Here is a 19773-nt window from a genome sequence, read left to right as displayed (position 1 = left end):
TGCACAGGCATTGGAACATGCACAAGACATCCAGCACCACCATGGGTGGGTATAGAACCTTACCACAGATCTATATCACACTACAGCAGTATGCAGCTATAGGATGCGCTACAGGGATTACTGGGCTTCATGTTTCCCAGGGGGTATTTCTAGATGGATGACATCAGCAGCATTGCCAAAGATGAGCATTTGAATTGTAGGGAGTGTGATTACCCTAAAAAGCATTGCTCTCTACACAGAGTCAGACAGACACACACACACACACACACACACACACTTGCCATGTCTAGGATTAAGCAGCTATTTAACTAATTTATCACACTACAGCAGTATGCAGTTACAGGACATGATAGAGAGATAAGTAAGCTAAATCTTTCCCAGGGGTGTATTTCTAGGTGGATGACATCAGCAGCCTTGCCACAGATGAGCATTTGAATTGTAGAGAGTGTGACTACCCTAAATCGTATTGCTTTCTACACTGTGAGAGCCAGACAGACACACACTTGCCAAGTCTGCGATTAGAACAACTACCTAATTAATTTATCACACTATAACAGTATGCAGTTACAGGACATGATATAGAGATTAGTGAGTTACATCTTCCCCAGGGGTGTATTTCTAGGTGGATGACATCAGCAGCCTTACCAAAGATGAGCATTTGAATTGTAGGGAGTGTGACTACCCTAAAAAACATTGCTATCTATACAGACAGAGGAAAACAGACACCTGCACACACTTGCCATATCTGGGATTAGAACAGCTACTTAACTAATGTATCACACTACAGCAGTATGTAGTTACAGGACATGCTATGGAGATTACTTTGCTACATACTTACCAGGGGTGTATTTCTAGGTGGATAACATCAGCAGCCTTGACACAGATGAGCACGTGAATTGTAGGGAGTGTGACTACCCTAAAAAGCATTGCTTACTATACAGACACACACACACACACTTGCCATGTCTGGGATAAGAAAAGCTACCTAACTCGTTTATCACACTACAGTTACAAGACATGCTACAGAGATTAGTGGGTTGCATTTTTCCCAGGGGTGTATTTCTAGGTGGATGACATCAGCAGCCTTGCCAAAGATGAGCATTTGAATTGTAGGGAGTGTGACTACCCTAAAAAGTACTGCTATCTACACAGACAGACACACACACATACACAAACACTTAATTCATCACACTATAGCAGTATGCAATTACAGGAAATGCTACAGAGATTACTGGGCTACATGCCTCCCAGGGGTGTATTTCTAGGTGGATGACATCAGCAGCCTTGCCAAAGATGAGCATTTGAATTGTAGGGAGTGTGACTACCCTAAAAAGTAGTGCTATCTACACAGACAGACAGACACACACATACACAAACACTTAATTCATCACACTATAGCAGTATGCAATTACAGGAAATGCTACAGAGATTACTGGGCTACATGCTTCCCAGGGGTGTATTTCTAGGTGGATGACATCAGCAGCTTTGCCAAAGATGAGCATTTGAATTGTTGGGGGTGTGACTACCCTAAAAATCATTGCTCTCTACACTGACACCTTGTTTGGGAAGAAAACTCCAACTTAACTATTTCATCACACTACAGCAATAAAAATTTAAGGTACACACCACAGCGATTACCAGGCTGCAACCCTCCCAAGGATGTATTTCACAGTGGATGACCTCAGCAGGCTTGTCATAGTAGGGCTATGGGGAGGGCAGGTGTGCATGGGCCATAACCCATTCATCTAGAGGTTGACACACCACATGTGGGAACACACAGGGTCATGTTTCACAGGTACATGTATACAGCTGCTAGATGACTACTTCCTTGTACAGTCATGTTTCACATCTGGCATGTGCATCAGTAGTCTGTAATGCTGACAGATGCTGGTGGCTAGTATCTGCAGTGAGTGACATCTGAACCTCATGTGTTTGAGGCCCTTTGGCTGTGTGCTGGGTGGGACAGGCCTGAATGGCTCCTTGTCATAGTCACCCTCTTCCACACATCTATGTACGTCTACCTTTGGCATATTATAGTGTGTTGTCCTTACATATATGTCTGTATTCCTATCCACTGTGTGTGCAAGGCATGCATGGTGCATACTGATGAGTGTCTGCACTAACAACTGCAACTGCCAGAAAAGTCTGGTCCACTGGTTTTTGCAGACATTGCTTTCTTGTGTTTAAGTGTGTGAGCATGCCCAGTATGACCTTTAAGTAAGTTTGTTGACTGACATTGCCTTCATTTCTCTAAGTGTTTGAGCATGGCCAGTATGGCCTTCTGTATTTAATGTGTGGATATAGTCCAGGTAGTTTGTACTGCAGTGCTGACCTTGATGTTGTACACTGACAGGTGGCATGCTGTTTCTGCAGGGTATCCATCAAGCATTTGGCATTGACTGTTCCTATATTTCTGCATAGGATGGGGGGAGCGGGGTTCAGCCAAATATTTCTACATTTCTACACAGGATGGGGGGCACACCTGACTATTATTACATTATTACATGGGGGGTACACCAGTCTATTTCTATATTTCTACACAGGGTTGTGGGGGCACACCTGACTGTTATTACCTTACTACATAGGGTGGGGGGGCTCACCTGACTCTTTCTACATTTCTACACTTCTACACTGGATGGGGGGGGCACACCTGACTGTTATTACATTGCTACATAAGGGGGGGGGGTCACACCGGTCTATTTCTACATTTCTACACAGAGTTGGGGGGGCACACCTGACTGTTATTAAATTACTATGTAGGATGTGGGGAGCACACATGATACTTGTACACATTTGCTATGACTGTACTGGTATGTCAAGTACTCCATTTCATTCTGTATTATTAACTGTCATGCTGACTAGAGGCATACCAATGTACTACAGATCGTGACTTTGGTTGCCCTACATATTATTGTCTGACCTCCTATCCTTCAGAACTAACATTCCACTGCCTGCCCTGCTGTAAGCTGTCTGTGTAGGCCTGGGGGAGGTGAACCATAGACATCCTTCAGGGGCCATAGCACAGGCTCTGATTGGGTTTGTCTACACCTGTCCTGCTGGCTGAGACTGTTGTTGGGTATATAAACCACCCTGACTGGCATGTGTGGGTCATGTGGACACACATGTCGCTCAGCATATTTTCTGCAGTGGGTTTTATCACCCTGTGTAGTACTGGCTACTATGGTGCCTCCAGTATGTGTTACAGATGTCATGGTCCCACTATGGATGTCTACTGTCTGCGGCCATAACATTCAGCCACCCAATTCCCATGCATGCTCAGATCCATACCATAGATATAGGTAACGACACATTCTACTTCATTCGGCAATTGGTAGGTTGATTGACTTACCTTGAGGGTGTGCCAAACTTGTGGATGGTGCTGGAAGGCTGCCTATATTGGATGCACATAGTACACTCCCTATACATGGTTGAGCACAGGTAGTGTCATGTTTGGTATCCATTTTACTGTATGTGCGAGTCAGAGAGAGGTGTCATTCCTTGGGTCCCTACTGTGTCAGTGTATGTGCTATGCGTTGTCTCTTTGCCGCAGCCTCGGCATACTGGGCACACCTCCATCTGCTTACTGGGACAGGCTCAGGTTGTTCCTCCTCCTAGTCACTCTGTGCCTGTGCAGGCCTTGGCATTTGTGGGGAGCTGTTTGGCCCTGCCCCATGCTGTTCCTGCTGCAGCTGTTTCCACAGGATCATATTGTATAGCATAGCACATACCATAACAATTTGGGTACATGTAGCTGTTAAGTACTGCAATTTGCAAGGCTCCACCGGATGTGTCTAGACACCGGAACTGTGACCTGGGCATCCCAAACACATGCTCTGTTATACGTTTGGTCTGTGCGTGTGCCACATTATGGCATTCTTAGTCAGGTGGGTGTGCATTTCTGATGGGTGTCATCAACCACGGCTCCGGTGTGTAACCAGCATCTCCCAGAAGGTGGCTGTAGGGGATGTTCCCATTGGCAAATCTCTGGTACAGCTGTGTTAGATGCCATATGTGGAAATTGTCATAGCTTGCAGGGCAGCCAGCACACACATTCATTATAATGGCCTGGGCATCACATACGACCTGGAGTTGATGGAGGGGATGCCCCTGCGGTTGACATAGGCCCTACCCTGATCACCAGGTGGTGCTTTGATGTATATGTGCGTGCGGTCTATAGCACCCACTATCGCAGGGTAATCTACTGTTTGGTGGAAGAGATGCATATTGCTGGTCAACACCTCATGGGTGTTAAGGAAATATATGTGCTCACTGGCATGAGCTGACATGGCATCCAGGAAGTGGTGGAATACTCTGGATGCTGATGCCTGTGAGATCTCCATGATATCCCCAGTTGAGCTTTGGTAGGTACCTGTGGCTAGTATTCCTAGGACTACACATACCTATGTATCCACTGGGATAGGTTCCCCTTGGTCAGTTTGGTGTGTCAGGTGTCGCCGGCACAGCTCAACAATTTGCTGTAGGAGGTCTCGGCCCACTCTATAGCACTCTACTATCTCCAGCTCATGTAGCCCCTGGTAGGTTACCCTGGATCCATACACTCTTTTTTATCTCCTCACTGTGTGTTGATCAGCAGCACTCACATCCTCACCACCCTCAGTCTCTTGCACATGTTGTTCTATGTTGCCTGCTGCAGCCCTTCTCATTTTGTAAGTTTGTTTGTTAAAAGTTCCCCACTTGTATACACTGGTTGTGCAGAGTTTGGTAAAAAACAGAGAGGAAGGGATTTCCTTAGTTTATAGTGGTGTTCTGGGCTGGGCTGGTCTGCTGCTGGGGTAATTGGCTGATTCTGATACATTTCACTGTCAGCTAAGCTAGTTCTCCTTGATTACCTTCCTACTGCTATTTTCACTTCCCATTGCTTTCCTGTTTAAGCCCGGGGGCGCGCCACACAAACAGAGTGCTCAAATGTGCACACTGCTGCTATTTCCTGGTTTTACTTATTTTTTCTTCCTGTAAAACCTGGTGCACAGAATGCACACCAGCTTAGGCTTTGTAAAGAGTGCTAAGCAAGTTTAGACACAGACCTTAGCTTAGCTGTGCTAAGCTAGGAGCATACCTGAGCCACAGGGCTCCAATCCTCTTACAGTATGCCTGACACCCCCCTATGATGTCACCTTCTTCCTAGGCTTGCACTAAGCTATTCCTACTCTTACACTGTTGGGACCTGACTCACATGCTGAGGAAGACTGGGATTCACTATCCTTCTCCTCATTTGCATAGGATTGTCTCACACTGAGCCTCCCCCCTTAGCAACCTCTACCCACTGGCCAGGTTGTCTTCTGCCTGCCATTGACTTGCATGGCAGAATAGTGATTTTAGTTAGACTGCTTATTTTAGGTTTATTTTACTGTTTCCCCCTGATCCCATTTGCACTGCTGCCCTAGGCTTAAATAGCAGCAATCGGCTAAAAAAAATAAAAGTTGATTTTTGTAATTTTTTTTGTTTTCAGTGCCAATGGCCTTATACTTGGCCCTTGGCATGCTTACTACATGATATGCAGCCTTTATTTGGAGCTGTCACAGCTCTGTTTTTGATTTTGCAGAAATGTACTCGGTTACTAACCAAGTATATTTCTGCAGATAGCACTAGTCCTACACGGACTGTTGCAAGCTTCCTGGATTGCAATATCACCTCATTTGCATATATTTCTCCTGAAAATGGGGTGATTTGCATACCAGGGCTTAGTCCATGCAGGATTAGTGCAGGAGCACTCGTGCACGCCCCTGCAGGCTGTTCCTGGATCGCACGGCAGACATATTGCCTGCTTGAGCTCCATGCAAGCTTTTGAGAATCCAGGGGTTAGTCATCCATTCTGCAAATATGTCTGATGCCAATGCACATCAGTCTACACTCTGGACAGTAGAAAATACACCTGATATGTGGCTTTCTCTGTGGCTCATTGTGTTAATCCATTAAGTTTTATGTAACAGCAGAAATAATATGGGATATGAGTCTAGGTCAGTGTTCTGCCATAAGTAAGATTAACATTTATGTGTCAATTCAGACTGAATGTGAAATATTAAAATGGCATTGCATTGATGATATTTCCTGTATTTTCTCTCTCAAACCATATTTCTCTCTCAGATGTTTTGTTTTGCAACTTAATTTTTGCTGCAGAACAAATAACCATCAGCATGGGAAGCCAAACCTCATAAGGTACCTGCAATGGCACCACGACAGGCAGACAGACACCCAGCACTTCTGGGTCCTAACCTGTCAGTGTTGCTTCTAATCCTTCTCACAACCTGTTCTGACTGCTTCAGGTAGCTGTGCCTTGGGGGCTGATGCAGTGATATCTACCTGGAGTAATGCTAGTGGAGATGGTAATTATGTCACCTGTCGGGAGATGACAAGGTTTGTGCTGAAAATTATGGTCAGGTGCCTCAGTGCCCACACTTGCAGACTTGAGAAAGCCCTGCACTGAATAGCCAAGTCAATGTGCCATCCAGCACTGCCCCATTTGTCTGTGACAGGACACAGTGATGACAATTCTGAGTGTAAGCATTAGATTCTGACTGTACTCATGCTAGACATGGATGTGCCTCTGATGTCCTTTACATATTCCCATGTTGTTCCCACAATCTTTTGTACCCCTCACCATCCCTGTCAATCTTGTATGTGCTAAATGTCTGTATTGTCTCCTCAGCCAACCCTTCCACATATCTCTCTTATTCCTAATAACCTTTCCCAACAATCCTCTATCTCCAATAAAAAGATAAAATGGGCACCTGCTCCACAAAAAAGCCTCACACATTGCTTTCCACTTCATCTATGTGCTTGTCCAACACACTTGATTTGGTCCAACTGATTGCACATTTTTAAGATGTCGCTATTTCCCATCGTGGTGGTCTAAATTGCTCAAATTCTTTGTGCAGATATATAGGTAGATTATGAAGAAGTAGATAGCTATGGTGCTGCCCCACCACCATTTTGCACATTCCTCTGTTCTTCCTCCTGTGTCCTACCCACCACTTGCTCCCCATTTCCAGTACTATTCTATCAACCTGTATTCACTGGTTTAATCTGGTCAGAAAATAGAATCATGCACAACACACATGGCCAGCAAAGGTCCATAAACCGAACCTTTAATTTTGGTCCACACATTTGTGCAACTCTTGTCATCATGCAGCAGAAGTAAATGATAGATGGCATATTATGTCCTAAGACAGAAATTGAAGATTTTCCCATCAACCACATTAGTATATTTGTCCTTGGACAACCATGCTTAGCCCTGCTACATTATGGAAAGAAAGAAAGAAAAAAGAATGATAGCCTTATGAGGAGACTCTAATATGGGTATTAAACTGTGGGATGTAATGTGCATCTTCTGGGATGTTAAATCTGTCATTATTGTGAAGGAGCCTGATGCCTACATTATCCCCTGCTTCAGACTCTTGAGTTTTTGTGTGGTGTGCTCAGGTCTGTAGACTGCATTTGAATAGTGTTAAAGATTCAAATCCAGAATTATGTCAAAGATTATTTCATGTTTTTCAAATTAATATAATGTGTGGAAGTGTTGGCTACCTATGTTATTAACCCACCATTATCCTGTTTACATCTTAATCATGGGTCTACTATCCTACTCCTGCTTGGTCCTTATTTGAAACACTTTCTTTTACAGAGAATGACAGACTTATTATGATGGCAAACCTAGGATTGGAAAACCACAAAGATGGCCAAAATGGCCCATAAACAAAATTCTTTATCCCTCGCTCTCTCTCTTTCTCCCTCTTCCTTTTGTCTCTCCCTATCCCTCTGCACCCCCTCCAATGTCATCAGTCTTGGACTCAGCATTTACGTGATGTCTGTCACTGGGCAGTTATATTAACTGATAGTGAATGACAGTTCACATCTTATGACAAAAACTGGTGAGTTTTTGCCTTTGACTGCATTACTTTTCTGCTTTTTTTGCTACTGTGTTTAGCTTCACTTCACTATAGAAAGAAAGTCTGATAGCACTATCATGAGTCAGATATTACCATATCTTGAACAGGATATAGGGTTGGAATTACTCCATATGGGATGTTGTAATTGTCATTACTACTATGGAGTCTGCTGCACATATATTTCATTGCTTTATACTGTTTTTCCTTGTCCCTTCAAATATGTGTGTTTTAGCACTTGGCATTTGCTTTAGTTTGTGGTATGATCAGCTAATGATCATGTCTATAGACTGTTGACGCAGATTGCCAGGTGATTGAATCCAGCATCAAGCCTAAAATTATGAACATTGTCATTTCTCATAAAAGTTTATTTTCTTAAATTATGGACACATGTTATTCTACCAGCTATACCCTGCTTGGTCCTTTATGTGGTTCACAGTTATTCCAACTCACAAAATTCTTTATCCCTCGCTCTCTCTCTCTTTCTCCCTCTTCCTTTTGTCTCTCCCTATCCCTCTGCACCCCCTCCAATGTCATCAGCATTTACTGACATCTGAGCAAAGCAAGAATTATTAGGAAGGACTTATAAAACAACAGGCACAGGTTAAAAAAATCATGCTTATACACTTAGAATGTGCTAGGATGAAATATTTAGCATTAACATGCATTTTGTGAAGAATATCAAGTCTGATGCATAGATGTTCAAGATCATTTCATGACTTTAGTACTCATTGATGTGATAGAAACTACAAAACTGCATAAGGAACACTACAATATGCCTTAAACATGTGGACAGTCAGCAAATATGATGACACTATAAGTATGGTCCTGTACTATCCATATAATGAATACTGCAATGATAATGCCTATGTTTAAATGATAACACAGAAAATGACAACATGACACACATCTCTTCTGAGATAGTGCAGAATGAGAGCCATGTTAATGTCTGTACTCCTTATTTTTGTAAAGCTTGACATGGAGCACCATAGACTAAAGCTAATTCCTATTTTAAGTTCACAGCTTTATAAAATTCCTATGCACATGTTAATACTTTGCCATCATTCATGCAAATGAGCCCATAAGTCATGTGCTTCAGTAAGTGATTTTGACAAAAAGAAAGTAATCAACTTGTATCACCTTTGTATCTTTAAAAGGCTTGTAGTCAGTATATGATGAATTCACTGCAATACTGTGAAATATGTTTTTGCCCAACACATTAGACTTACAAATGACGTACAGCAGTATCAGATCTTTCTACAGTTACTTGCTGAGTGGTATTAAGTAGTCTACTTTAATATGTTTGGCATTTATGTTTAGTGTTGACATTTCCCTATGTGCAAACAATAGGAAATATTGACAATGATACACCAAATTTGCATACAGTGATACTGAGTTGAAAAGGCAGGAATTCTTAAGTATCACCCCACTGTTTGACAACTGTAATTATCACCCATCATATACTTGAATGATACACTGTACTTTTCCATTGACAGAGGCTTCACACTACTCTTTCACTCACATTTAAGCCACACATATGGCCTGCAACATAATAATGAGGTCAGCTTTTAACTATTTTCTGTCCCCCACTGATAGTAAAATATTGCCTGTGCAGTTAGTACACAGTTCTCTAAACTGAGGACTTAGATAGGCAGCTGTTCAAATTCAGCAAGGTCAGCATAATGTATCTATGAGTTAGTGACATGAAACATTGCATTATCCAACATGCCCCCAAAAGGTTTCCATCCCTTTTTAGTGAAACATAAGCCTTTTGGCACATTGACGAAGTCATCCCATTCAAATATGTGTCCTATGACCCTTGAGATAAGACTTCTGCTGTGGTACATACAGTTTGACCATTTTTTTACATGCTGACATATATTGGGCCCTCATGGAGTGACACCAGAAACTAAGTCAATTATTAAAATCATTCATTTCATGCTCAGAATTTGGCATCATCTTTGGTAAAGGTAGGATGCTGCTCAATGCAAGGCTTATACCTATCCATGGCACATATTCAGAGAGATCCATTATGTCTATTTTCATATAGTCCAGTGAAGTATGTCTCAGGTCATTTATACCTATGTGGACTATGATAGAATTATATCGGCACCTGGGGTTGAGTAACTTGAGTGCATGTATATGTTGGATTCTGGCTCCAGATAGGCAACTAACCATTACCGTCTCCTTGTCCAACCTAGTGAGTGGGGCATCTGTATGTTGCGCAATGGGGTCCTCAACAACAAGAGTATTTGGTAAAGTGTTTGCTTGCTTTATAGGCTTTGCATTTGGGGAATAATAAGGTGAAGATTTATGTGAGATATTTGGTTTGGTTTGCTTTTGGTGTGTGCTTTAATGATTGCTGAGGAGAAGTGCTACCATCATGTGACTTTGGAGGTCGTTGTGATTTGGGAAGGTTTTTTTAAGTGCTTCAGCATAAGACAATCTGTCTGTGTGGTGAATGGAATGTGTAAGGGATGTAGTGTGGTTATTCCTGACAACTTTGTTTGCATGCAAAATTTTTACTGCCAAGGGAGTTGTGTATTTATACATTTCACATATTCTATTATTTTCTTTAATGATTTACTTGTCTGAGAACACCATGAACACCATTTGAGCCATGGCCTCAAGTTCAATGCCAAAAAGTGCAGTGTCATCCCCTTTGATAAAAACTCTGTACCCATGAACTACCACATAGGCAGCAATCTACTTAACACCGAATGCGTGATAGGAGACCTTGGGACCCAAGTGGACAGTAGTCTCTCCTTTGATAGTCGCATCGCCACAGTAGTCAGGAAGTCCTTCTATGTGGCACACCTCATCATAAAAGGGTTCTCATCCAGGAAAAAAGAGGTCATCGTTACCCTCTACTCATCACTCATTAGACCTATTATAGAGTACAATGCCCTTTTTGGAATGTACCTCACAAGACATCTGCAGCAGTTGGAAAGGCCACAGAAGTACCTCACAAAGAGGATTACTGGACTCAAACAAATGCCCTACACTGACCACCTCAAAAAACTCCAGCTTTACTCCGTAGCATATCGCCTACTCAGAGGTGATCTCTGCCTAACATATAAAGCTACGTCAAACCCAGAGCTGTTGGACATGCTACACCTAAAGAAATCCCAATCCCTCCAAGCTACATGCTCTAGGGACTTAAACCTTGTCACCACAATAAAGAGGACATGCTGGAAGGATAGATTCCTATCCCAGAGACTTCCCATACTCTGGAACAGGCTACACATCTATGTCAAGCAAAGTTCTTCATTAGCACTCTTCAAGAAAAATCTTGATGAGTGGATGGGAAATAGGAAATACACCCCGGGGATCACTTCTGTGTCTCTGCTCGTCAGTGGCACAGGAAAATAACTTTCTTGGGTGGCGTAAACCAGGGAACCTTGTTGGCTAGGCTTGCATAGGCCCTTGGGCTGATAGCCTAGTACCTACCTATGAACACGAGACCATTACAACATTGCCTTGTGATGCACAAATCTACCAAGCTGGCCACAGAGTCACTTGTAAATTGCATATCCATGTTGTCTAGTCCTGTAGTAGGATTGGCTTCTTAGGATTTAGGATTGGGTTTTAAAAGGGGTCTTCTAGGGTAGTTTCTTGGATTAAGGGCAGAATGTTATATAATGCTAGGATACAGTATTGCTATTTAATGAACATACTAGCTGTTCTAAGCTTATTTCTGCACATTTCCACACTGTTTAACTGATTTTGGATCTAATCCTAACATTTAGGTCAATTTTACTGTATAGACATTTGCTACTAAACACCTTCTGCCACAAGATGCCTAATCCTGGAATTTCTTAATGTAAAACACATCAAAAGCAGTCCTCACATGCAGATAAAACAACAAACAACTAAGTCCCTGGCTAATTCATCCTTCTGCAAAAAAAAAAAAAAAAAATCTTGGAGACACACAATCTAGAAAAGCCAACAAACAGAGAAATTGCTACTTGCCACAAAATTAAATAAATATTTTCAAAGTGTTCAGAATCAGTAGTAATCAATGTATAAAGCAAGTACAAGTGCAGTTAATCAAGAAAATATTCTTATCCTAGCTTGGATGGCTCTGGATGCAGTTGAAACACTGGAAAAGGATTGTAGAGTTCTCTTTAAGTAAATAAAGAGCCTTGCAACTTGATTAATTTATTAATTATTATTGATTAATTTATAGCACAGAAAAAAAACTTGTAAACTGACTCCCATGTCCTCTAGCCAATAAACAAACATACTTTGAGTTTCCTCCAGTGCTGCCCTACACAGACAGCCCAGGTAAATACCTTCATCCTCAAGATGTCTGACCCTGGATCTGTTAATGTAAAACTACAGCAGATGCAGCTTTCAAGTACAGATTAAACAAAAAACAACTAGCAATGTTTCCCAACTCAAAGAGACCATGTGAACACTTTCTGCCACAAGATGTCTAATCCTGGAATTTCTTAATATAAAAGCACAGCGAAATCAGCTTTCATGTGAAGATTAAACAACAACTACTGGATAACTAAGTCTCTTGCTAATTTACCCTTCTGCAAAGAGATTTGGAGGCACATAGACTACAAAAAAACCCCACAGAAATGACTATTTTTGCCACAAAAATAAATGTTTTAAAAATACCCAGTAACCTTCAAACAACCCAAAAACAAATAACTGGATAAAACACACTAAAAAACCCTCCAAAGATTTATCTGCAAGTCTTTGGTGGATTTTTGTGTTTTAAAAAATTTCAAAAACAGTAGCAATCACCATATAAAGCAGTTACCAAGTGCAGTTAATCAGAGTATATTCTTGCTTAGCTTGGATGGCAGTTAAAAATGTTGCAGAGTTCTGTGCAAGATATTGTGATATTGTAAAAAATGTTTATGTTGATCACTAGCAACCTGAGAAAGGCATACAATAGTATGAACACCTGCTGTTTAATTAGGAACATGTCTTATGAATTCTGGCCAAGACATTTTCATTTGAAGAAAGGGAAAATAGCATTTGCATTCGACGGTGGTTTATTTTTATTTAGCTGCCTATTTCCTCGTCATAATATTATACATTTAAGCCTGCTATTTTCAATGATTTTTGGTAACTTTTGCATTAATATTTTTGATATAAAACATTTTATCATTTCAGCGTACTGATTTATTGGATAGATATTTATTAACATTGAAATTCATGATGATTTCTTACTAATATTCACGTCAATGAAAAACTGTTAACTATATTTCTTAAACCGTAAATCTCTACCCCCAGTGGTGCATTCAGGCTTTGTATAGCACCATTCTGTAACTATTGCTTTAGGAGCTGGTACATTCTGTACATTTTATTTGTGAGGTTCCATCTGATTTGCAGAAAACATCATAAAGATATGTAAGAAATGTACACAAAGATATTTTGTAAAAAATAAAGAGTAATCTCTTCCATTTTTAAGAGATAAAAAGGTATAAGCTCAGCTGCTTGCTGCAAAAGCATTCTTTGTAGGATGTCAGCAAGCATGTTTTTGAAATTATGTACAGATTGAAGCCTCAAAAAGTGTACTTGTTCCTTTAAAAATGTACTTTTAAGCTCAGTTTGACACCGTGTGTTTAGCTGTACTGTCTTACAGTAGCTAGACACCAGTTTTTCTACCCAGATGGCAAGCTGCTTCCTTTAATAAAAAGGCAATCACTATTACAAATGTGCTCACTCAATCATTAAATAGAAGCTGTAATTAAGAAATAGTTCTAAGACTACATTCAGTAATTTGCATGTTGAATATATAGAGTAAACAGTGACATTTGCAAATGCATGTGCTACTTAATAAAAAGGAAATGTTACTTCATGTTCACTGGACTGCAAGCAAAATGTCTTGCCAAACTTTTACGTTTCCATAACAACCTGTCATAGCAGACTTCTGAAATGCATTTTTGTGTTCAAGTTTTTTTTCCTCCTTTGGATCAATGGAAATGCATTTTCATCGTCTGTCATTAATTTGTGACTCTATTAACAACCAATTCTATCATTCTTATTAGACAAGTTTTTCACAGGTCAGACTGATGAAATGTGAAATTAACAAATCAACTCCCATAAAAAAAGAAAAAAAAATGTTATTAAGACCGCCTTAACTCACATTCTTGACACAGTTATTTTAGTCAAAACCCATTCCAAAGTACAGACATGCCAAACAAATTATAGCCATGTGTCATTTCACCACCTGATACAGCACCAGTGTATTTCCCCATTAAAGTGAATTGTTTTACTAGTAACAACATTTCTGGGTATACTTCTGATGTGAAAAATGAAATGCAAATTATTTTTATTATATTTCATTATAATTTCATATTGTATACATTATGCTTTAATACAACTTTTCTGAAAACTATGTAGATTTTAATTTACTTTCTTCACTGGAACTGTTTATTAAGTTTAATAAACTTGTGTTTGTACACAGACTACAGAGCAATAGATCAGTCACTCAGACAAAAAGACAATGGGCAGGATTCACGAAGCCTCCGTGTAAGAGTTACAAGTCTTACACGGAGGCTGCAGTTAAACGGCGTGACGTCAGCATGCCATGCATATTCATGAGGGCATGCTGACTCACACCCAAGGCTAACACGGTCCATGTAAGAAAGTAGAGGGCGTGTCCGCAGGCCGAGTCCTGCAAACGGACACGCCCCCAGAAGAGGAACAGTCCCGAAAGTAAACCCCCAGGAGAGAGTCCGCGTAAATGTCAACAAACACAACACAACGCATGGCCCCACAGACTATAAACATAAAAAGTAAGAATGAACGTGTTATATTTTTTTTTATAAGTTCTAAAGATGTTTGCCCGTAATTGCGCTCGTTTGCACGGGTGTGTCCGTCGCTTAGCCACAGTTAGCAGTCAGTGGAAAAGCATATAAGATCTAAATATGCAAATTAAGCCAAGAAGCAATAGCGTAGCAGTAGAGACGTCGTCTGAAGATGAGGCAGTCACGGTTCGAGCCCCCACAACATCAATTTTTATTTCTAGTGGAATAAGCACAAAACAATTCCCTGACATATATGTACATATATAAAATTATATTTTATGTAAAATGCAATGAAATGGGCCATGTATTTTGAAGAAATGTGAGATAATAAAAACAAATAAAATGTCAGAAGTGCCTATAGCTGAGCTACACTCTAACAAGCTGAGTATATCTGCCCGTAGGTGAGCAGTGGTTTAACAGGTGTAAAATGAGTGCCCGGGGTTGAGCAGTGTTGTAACATGCTGAAACTGTGTGCTCGTAGCTGAGCTGAGCGTAATATGCGTGCTGACAGCCAAATGACGGGTAAACCAGCGTAACCAGTTTGCGCGGAGCTGAGCACCGCGCCAACTAGCTAACTGGCGGGCAACGTTGAGCAAGCTGTATCAAAACTGCCTTTACACAGACACACCTCCTAGCTTGTGTAGACAGTCATAAAAAAAAAAAACAAAGCAATGGCCACGCTCGAACTCAGGATACCATGCACCATAGTCAAAGTACTGAACCACTAAGCCATGACAGTTGCCCTTAGAAATGCAGTATTAGCATCTATATAGGAATGAATGGAAAGAGAAGCATAACAAAGCAGGTTTTGTGAAGCTGATACATTTCCAAAATGGCCAATCACAGATAAGTGCGAGAAAAACGGCATATATAAGCCCCATAGGCGGGAATACACAGCATAACTGATTGTGGAATTGATTTGCAGTCAGGGTGGCAGGTGTAGGAGAGGGTAGTTGCTTCCGAGCACAGAGGTGGGGCATTGAGGAGCCCAAGTATATGGTTTGGCTCCTCGTCCTTGATCATGAGGCCCAACTCATGCAGGGCCAGGTCCTGTGGGGAGCATACAAGGCTGAGGCGTGGGACCAGTTGGCACATGATCTCACCAGTGCCACAGGAATACCAAGGATTGGTGAACAGGTCCATCACCACCATGCGGACCTGAAGCAATGGAAGCAGGACCAACTGAACCATTGGATCCAGGATGCCCGGCAAATGCCCAACGCCCCAATACTGAGTAAGTTACATGTAATTATTTATGTCAGAAATTAACCTAGCTGATATTATGGAGATGTGTATTCCAATATTACTTAATTTATATTACAGCTGCAGGTGTCCATTCCATGAATCTTTGAGCCTATGCCGATAGGCTTGTGCGGTTGTGCCACCAGGCAGGTTAGTAATTCTCTCCCTGTAACTGTTAAAAAATATAAGTATGACAGCTTGCAAAAGAGTGCAGTGTAGTCACTTATTAATAAAAAGTGCAAGTAACAGTGTAAGAGAGATTCTGCAAGTACTGTGTGATTACATAAGTGTGATGCAGCGTGTAATCCAAAAATAAAAATGAAACAAGTCTGAAATAAAGATGTTCCACCTGTAATGTAATAATACATAACCTGCAGCAGGCTGTAAATTACAACTACACAAGCTGAGTAAAACACATGTGTGAAATATATCCCCGTTTAAATCTGAAACATGACACAAGTGAGACTGTTGGAAAGGATTGTTGTAACCAAGTAAAACATGTCAATAAAGCCTAGAATTAAGTACCATCCTGAATTGTAAAAATAAAACAAGTGAGAGTGTGAGAAAGAGGTATGAATCCACCAATAAAGTTGTAATAACTCCTGAATAAAGTATACTGCAGTCAGTACAGAATGAAATGAATGTGACAGGCACAACCAAAGAGTGAAATATGTGCAATAAAGTACTGAAGCTGGAATGTGTGTCCCACAATTTGGATATGTTGCTGTACCTTTGCAATAGTATGGTTGTATGAAATACCAAACATCCACAGTTGTCTAGAGCCATATAAATCAAATGTAGCAGGATGATGTAGCTGAACAGAGCCAGATATGAATGTGTATGAATAAAAATGCAATGCATATTAATGTAGCAGTAACATTCCCATCACCAACATGTGTAAGTTTACACATAGGAAACTGTAGTCAGACCTGTAGGGTGTATATATCTGCAGCTAGTAGAAATGTACAGCATATGTATAGGTATTTGAAGTTGTTAATGAAATATTTCTTCACCCTACCCTATAACCACAAATAATCCATTCCACATGAAATGGGTATGTGTATTCACAATTAACTCCCTTGGACATTTGTCCTGTTGGTTCATACATATTCACATGTACGTTGATGCATGTGCCATGTTCATACATCCAAACCTGATGGCTTGTTGCCATCAATCATCCCTGCATGTTGTTGGATTGCGTATTGTTGTTCAATTTATGCATGTGCTATGCTTGCTGTTGAATGGCTTTAATTTATGGGTGTTTGGTTAATGGGAATACTAATGCATGCTGTTACAACTAATTGTGAATGGTATTGTATGGTACTATTCCAAACTGTCATAAAATAATGTAAAACATAGGATGACAGGGAAAGCGGGTTCCAGCGGATCCACCTCTCCCACCTCAGCTGGCGAGTGCACCTGGCAGTAGTGCCCAGGCCGGACCCTCCTCTGGTGGCCCTGTGCCACCTGTGGGTGGAAGCACTGCAGGGGATGGGGCTTGTCCCCCCTCTGCAAGCGTGGCCGGAGGAGAACATCCACTCACCCTCCATAGTGTCCGGACTGTGGTGCGTAGGGAGATCAGGCATTCTGTGCTTGGGCCCCTACGCCAGCTTGAGGCATGGGTGGCACAACTCATGGGTGTGCCTGCTGCCCGTCCTACACAGCCCCCAGCACAGCCCCGTCCTGGGCAGTGAAGGCACAGTGGCAACTGCCCATGGGTGGGGATCTCAGTTCCACTGTTGCCATCTGTGGGCTCATGGGCTCGAGATATCCAAACATCTGTCCCCGTCAATTGTGTATAATCCCCCCACATGTGTCATACACCACCCCTGTATGCATCTTGTTTGTCTTATCTTTTAACCTCCCCTACCTACCTCCACAGCTATACCTACTTCCTGTACCTGATATTCCACTCTCACCTGAAAAAAAAAAAGGGCACTCTGTACCCACAAAAAAATTACGCCCCATACATAGCTGCCCATTTCGCACACATGTCTGCTGGACATGTAAACTGGCAATTACAATTGGCTGTACAACAAATATTGTTGTCCTAACCCCTCTCTTAGGGGTGGAAGGTTTCAAATTTCACACCAAATTATAAACATATGCACAGCTGTTGCTGATAAAGAAATGGGCAGGTATGGGCCTTTCCTATATCCCTCCTGCAAATCCCGAGCTTGTTTTCCTACTGTCCTACCCTCTTTGTGCCCCCTTTTCACCACTTTCCTATCTCCCCATTTTCTTTTCTTTCAAAGAAATTAGCATGGGTGTGCGCGAGAGTAAGCACTTTTAAGCAGTAGTAAGCAGGTGTGCGCTTCTGTGCGCTTAGCTAAGCATGTGTGCGCGAAGCTAAACGACAGTGTGCATGCGTGAGCTCCATGCAAACCAGCGCTAACCCACTTACAACTGCTTAAAAGTGCCTTAGTCACTCTGAATGACAAGGCCTATAGTTTGCTCAGCAGCAAAATAAAGTTCCTCTGTCAGTCTTGAACCCAGGACCTTGGAAACAGTAGTCTGCATGACTTAGCATTAAGCCATGACTGCTATACAAGAACATTGTGCTGAAAGAAATATATCATGAAATAGTAGGAATTAATGTAAAGGGAATATAGCAAGTCTAGTACACAAAGCATGTCATGTATATTTACTGTCAAATCTAGTGGATTTGTAAAATATTACTGTGTGAAGAGAAACAGCCATGCTAGTTGGTAGCTAGTAGGTAATAATGTCACAGTAGCACCTGGCAAGCCACACACATACTCAGCACAGGATAAACACTGCCATAGTTGAATAGTTAAGAGCCCAGACATAGCAACTGTGACTGAGTCACAGGGATGTCCCTGATTTGAAAACAAATGTTAGTTGTGCCCCACTGACTCCCTGTGAAATGTACTAACAGTAGGCAGAAAGGTGTTTCAACACATGCAATGGAAACTATGAATTACTGAAAGTATGCACCACTTGCACGTCACAAATGGTGTAGTAATACATATGCTCAAAATAACCCACAGCCACAACTGCAGAATATCAGAATATTTCATGGGTGTATCCCACCGATATGTACCATTCCATGAGGCTGATAAAGGATGCACCTGAGAGTATCTGAGGCCTGCTCAGCAGCATGATCAAATACCCTTCTAAGTGTCAAGGCCCACACTATGGCCAGACCACACTGTATGCAGTACCACCCTACCACAACAAACACATAGGGAATTGCTGCTCAAACAGATATAGCAAGCATTACAAGCTGTGAATGTAAATGGAAAATAGGAAAGCCATAGCAACACATTAGAGGAAAGACACCTAGCAGGCATACAAGGAGTGAATGTAAATGGCAAATATTGAAGCCATAGCAACAGATTGCAAGAGCCACTGCTATATACCAGTTACACCACAATTTCCAAAGGAAAGCACACACACCCATATACACAGTATTACTAGTCGTAGGTGTCAGTTTACATACACACTGAGAAGAGGAAACTGGGGGAAGGAATACTCATGTTACAGTACAACATGCATTGCAGTGTCTACAACACAGCCTGAAATATGAGAGACATACCAACCCTTACACTCACAGAACAGTGTCCACAGCATACCAGCATGGTCCCCACCCTGATAATCTGAAAGGGCTACGCCTACCTAACAAACCTTTTTATAGCACTGTCCTGAAATCACAGTGAGAACTGCAATCACTAGACAACAGGCTGCATGCAATTAGTAAATGCTGGCTAAAAATTGGTGCAGAGGCCATCACATGGACATGTGCAGATACCTACAAAAGCATCCTGTACTCCCAGTCCACACATGCAATACTTTCATTGCACCCTCTGGAGGTAGAGACAGAGAGAGAGAGA

Source organism: Protopterus annectens, chromosome 5.part0 (assembly GCF_019279795.1).
Source record: "Protopterus annectens isolate FY-2018-M chromosome 5.part0, PAN1.0, whole genome shotgun sequence".
Lineage (NCBI taxonomy): Eukaryota > Metazoa > Chordata > Ceratodontiformes > Protopteridae > Protopterus > Protopterus annectens.
This window is presented reverse-complemented; position numbering follows the sequence as displayed.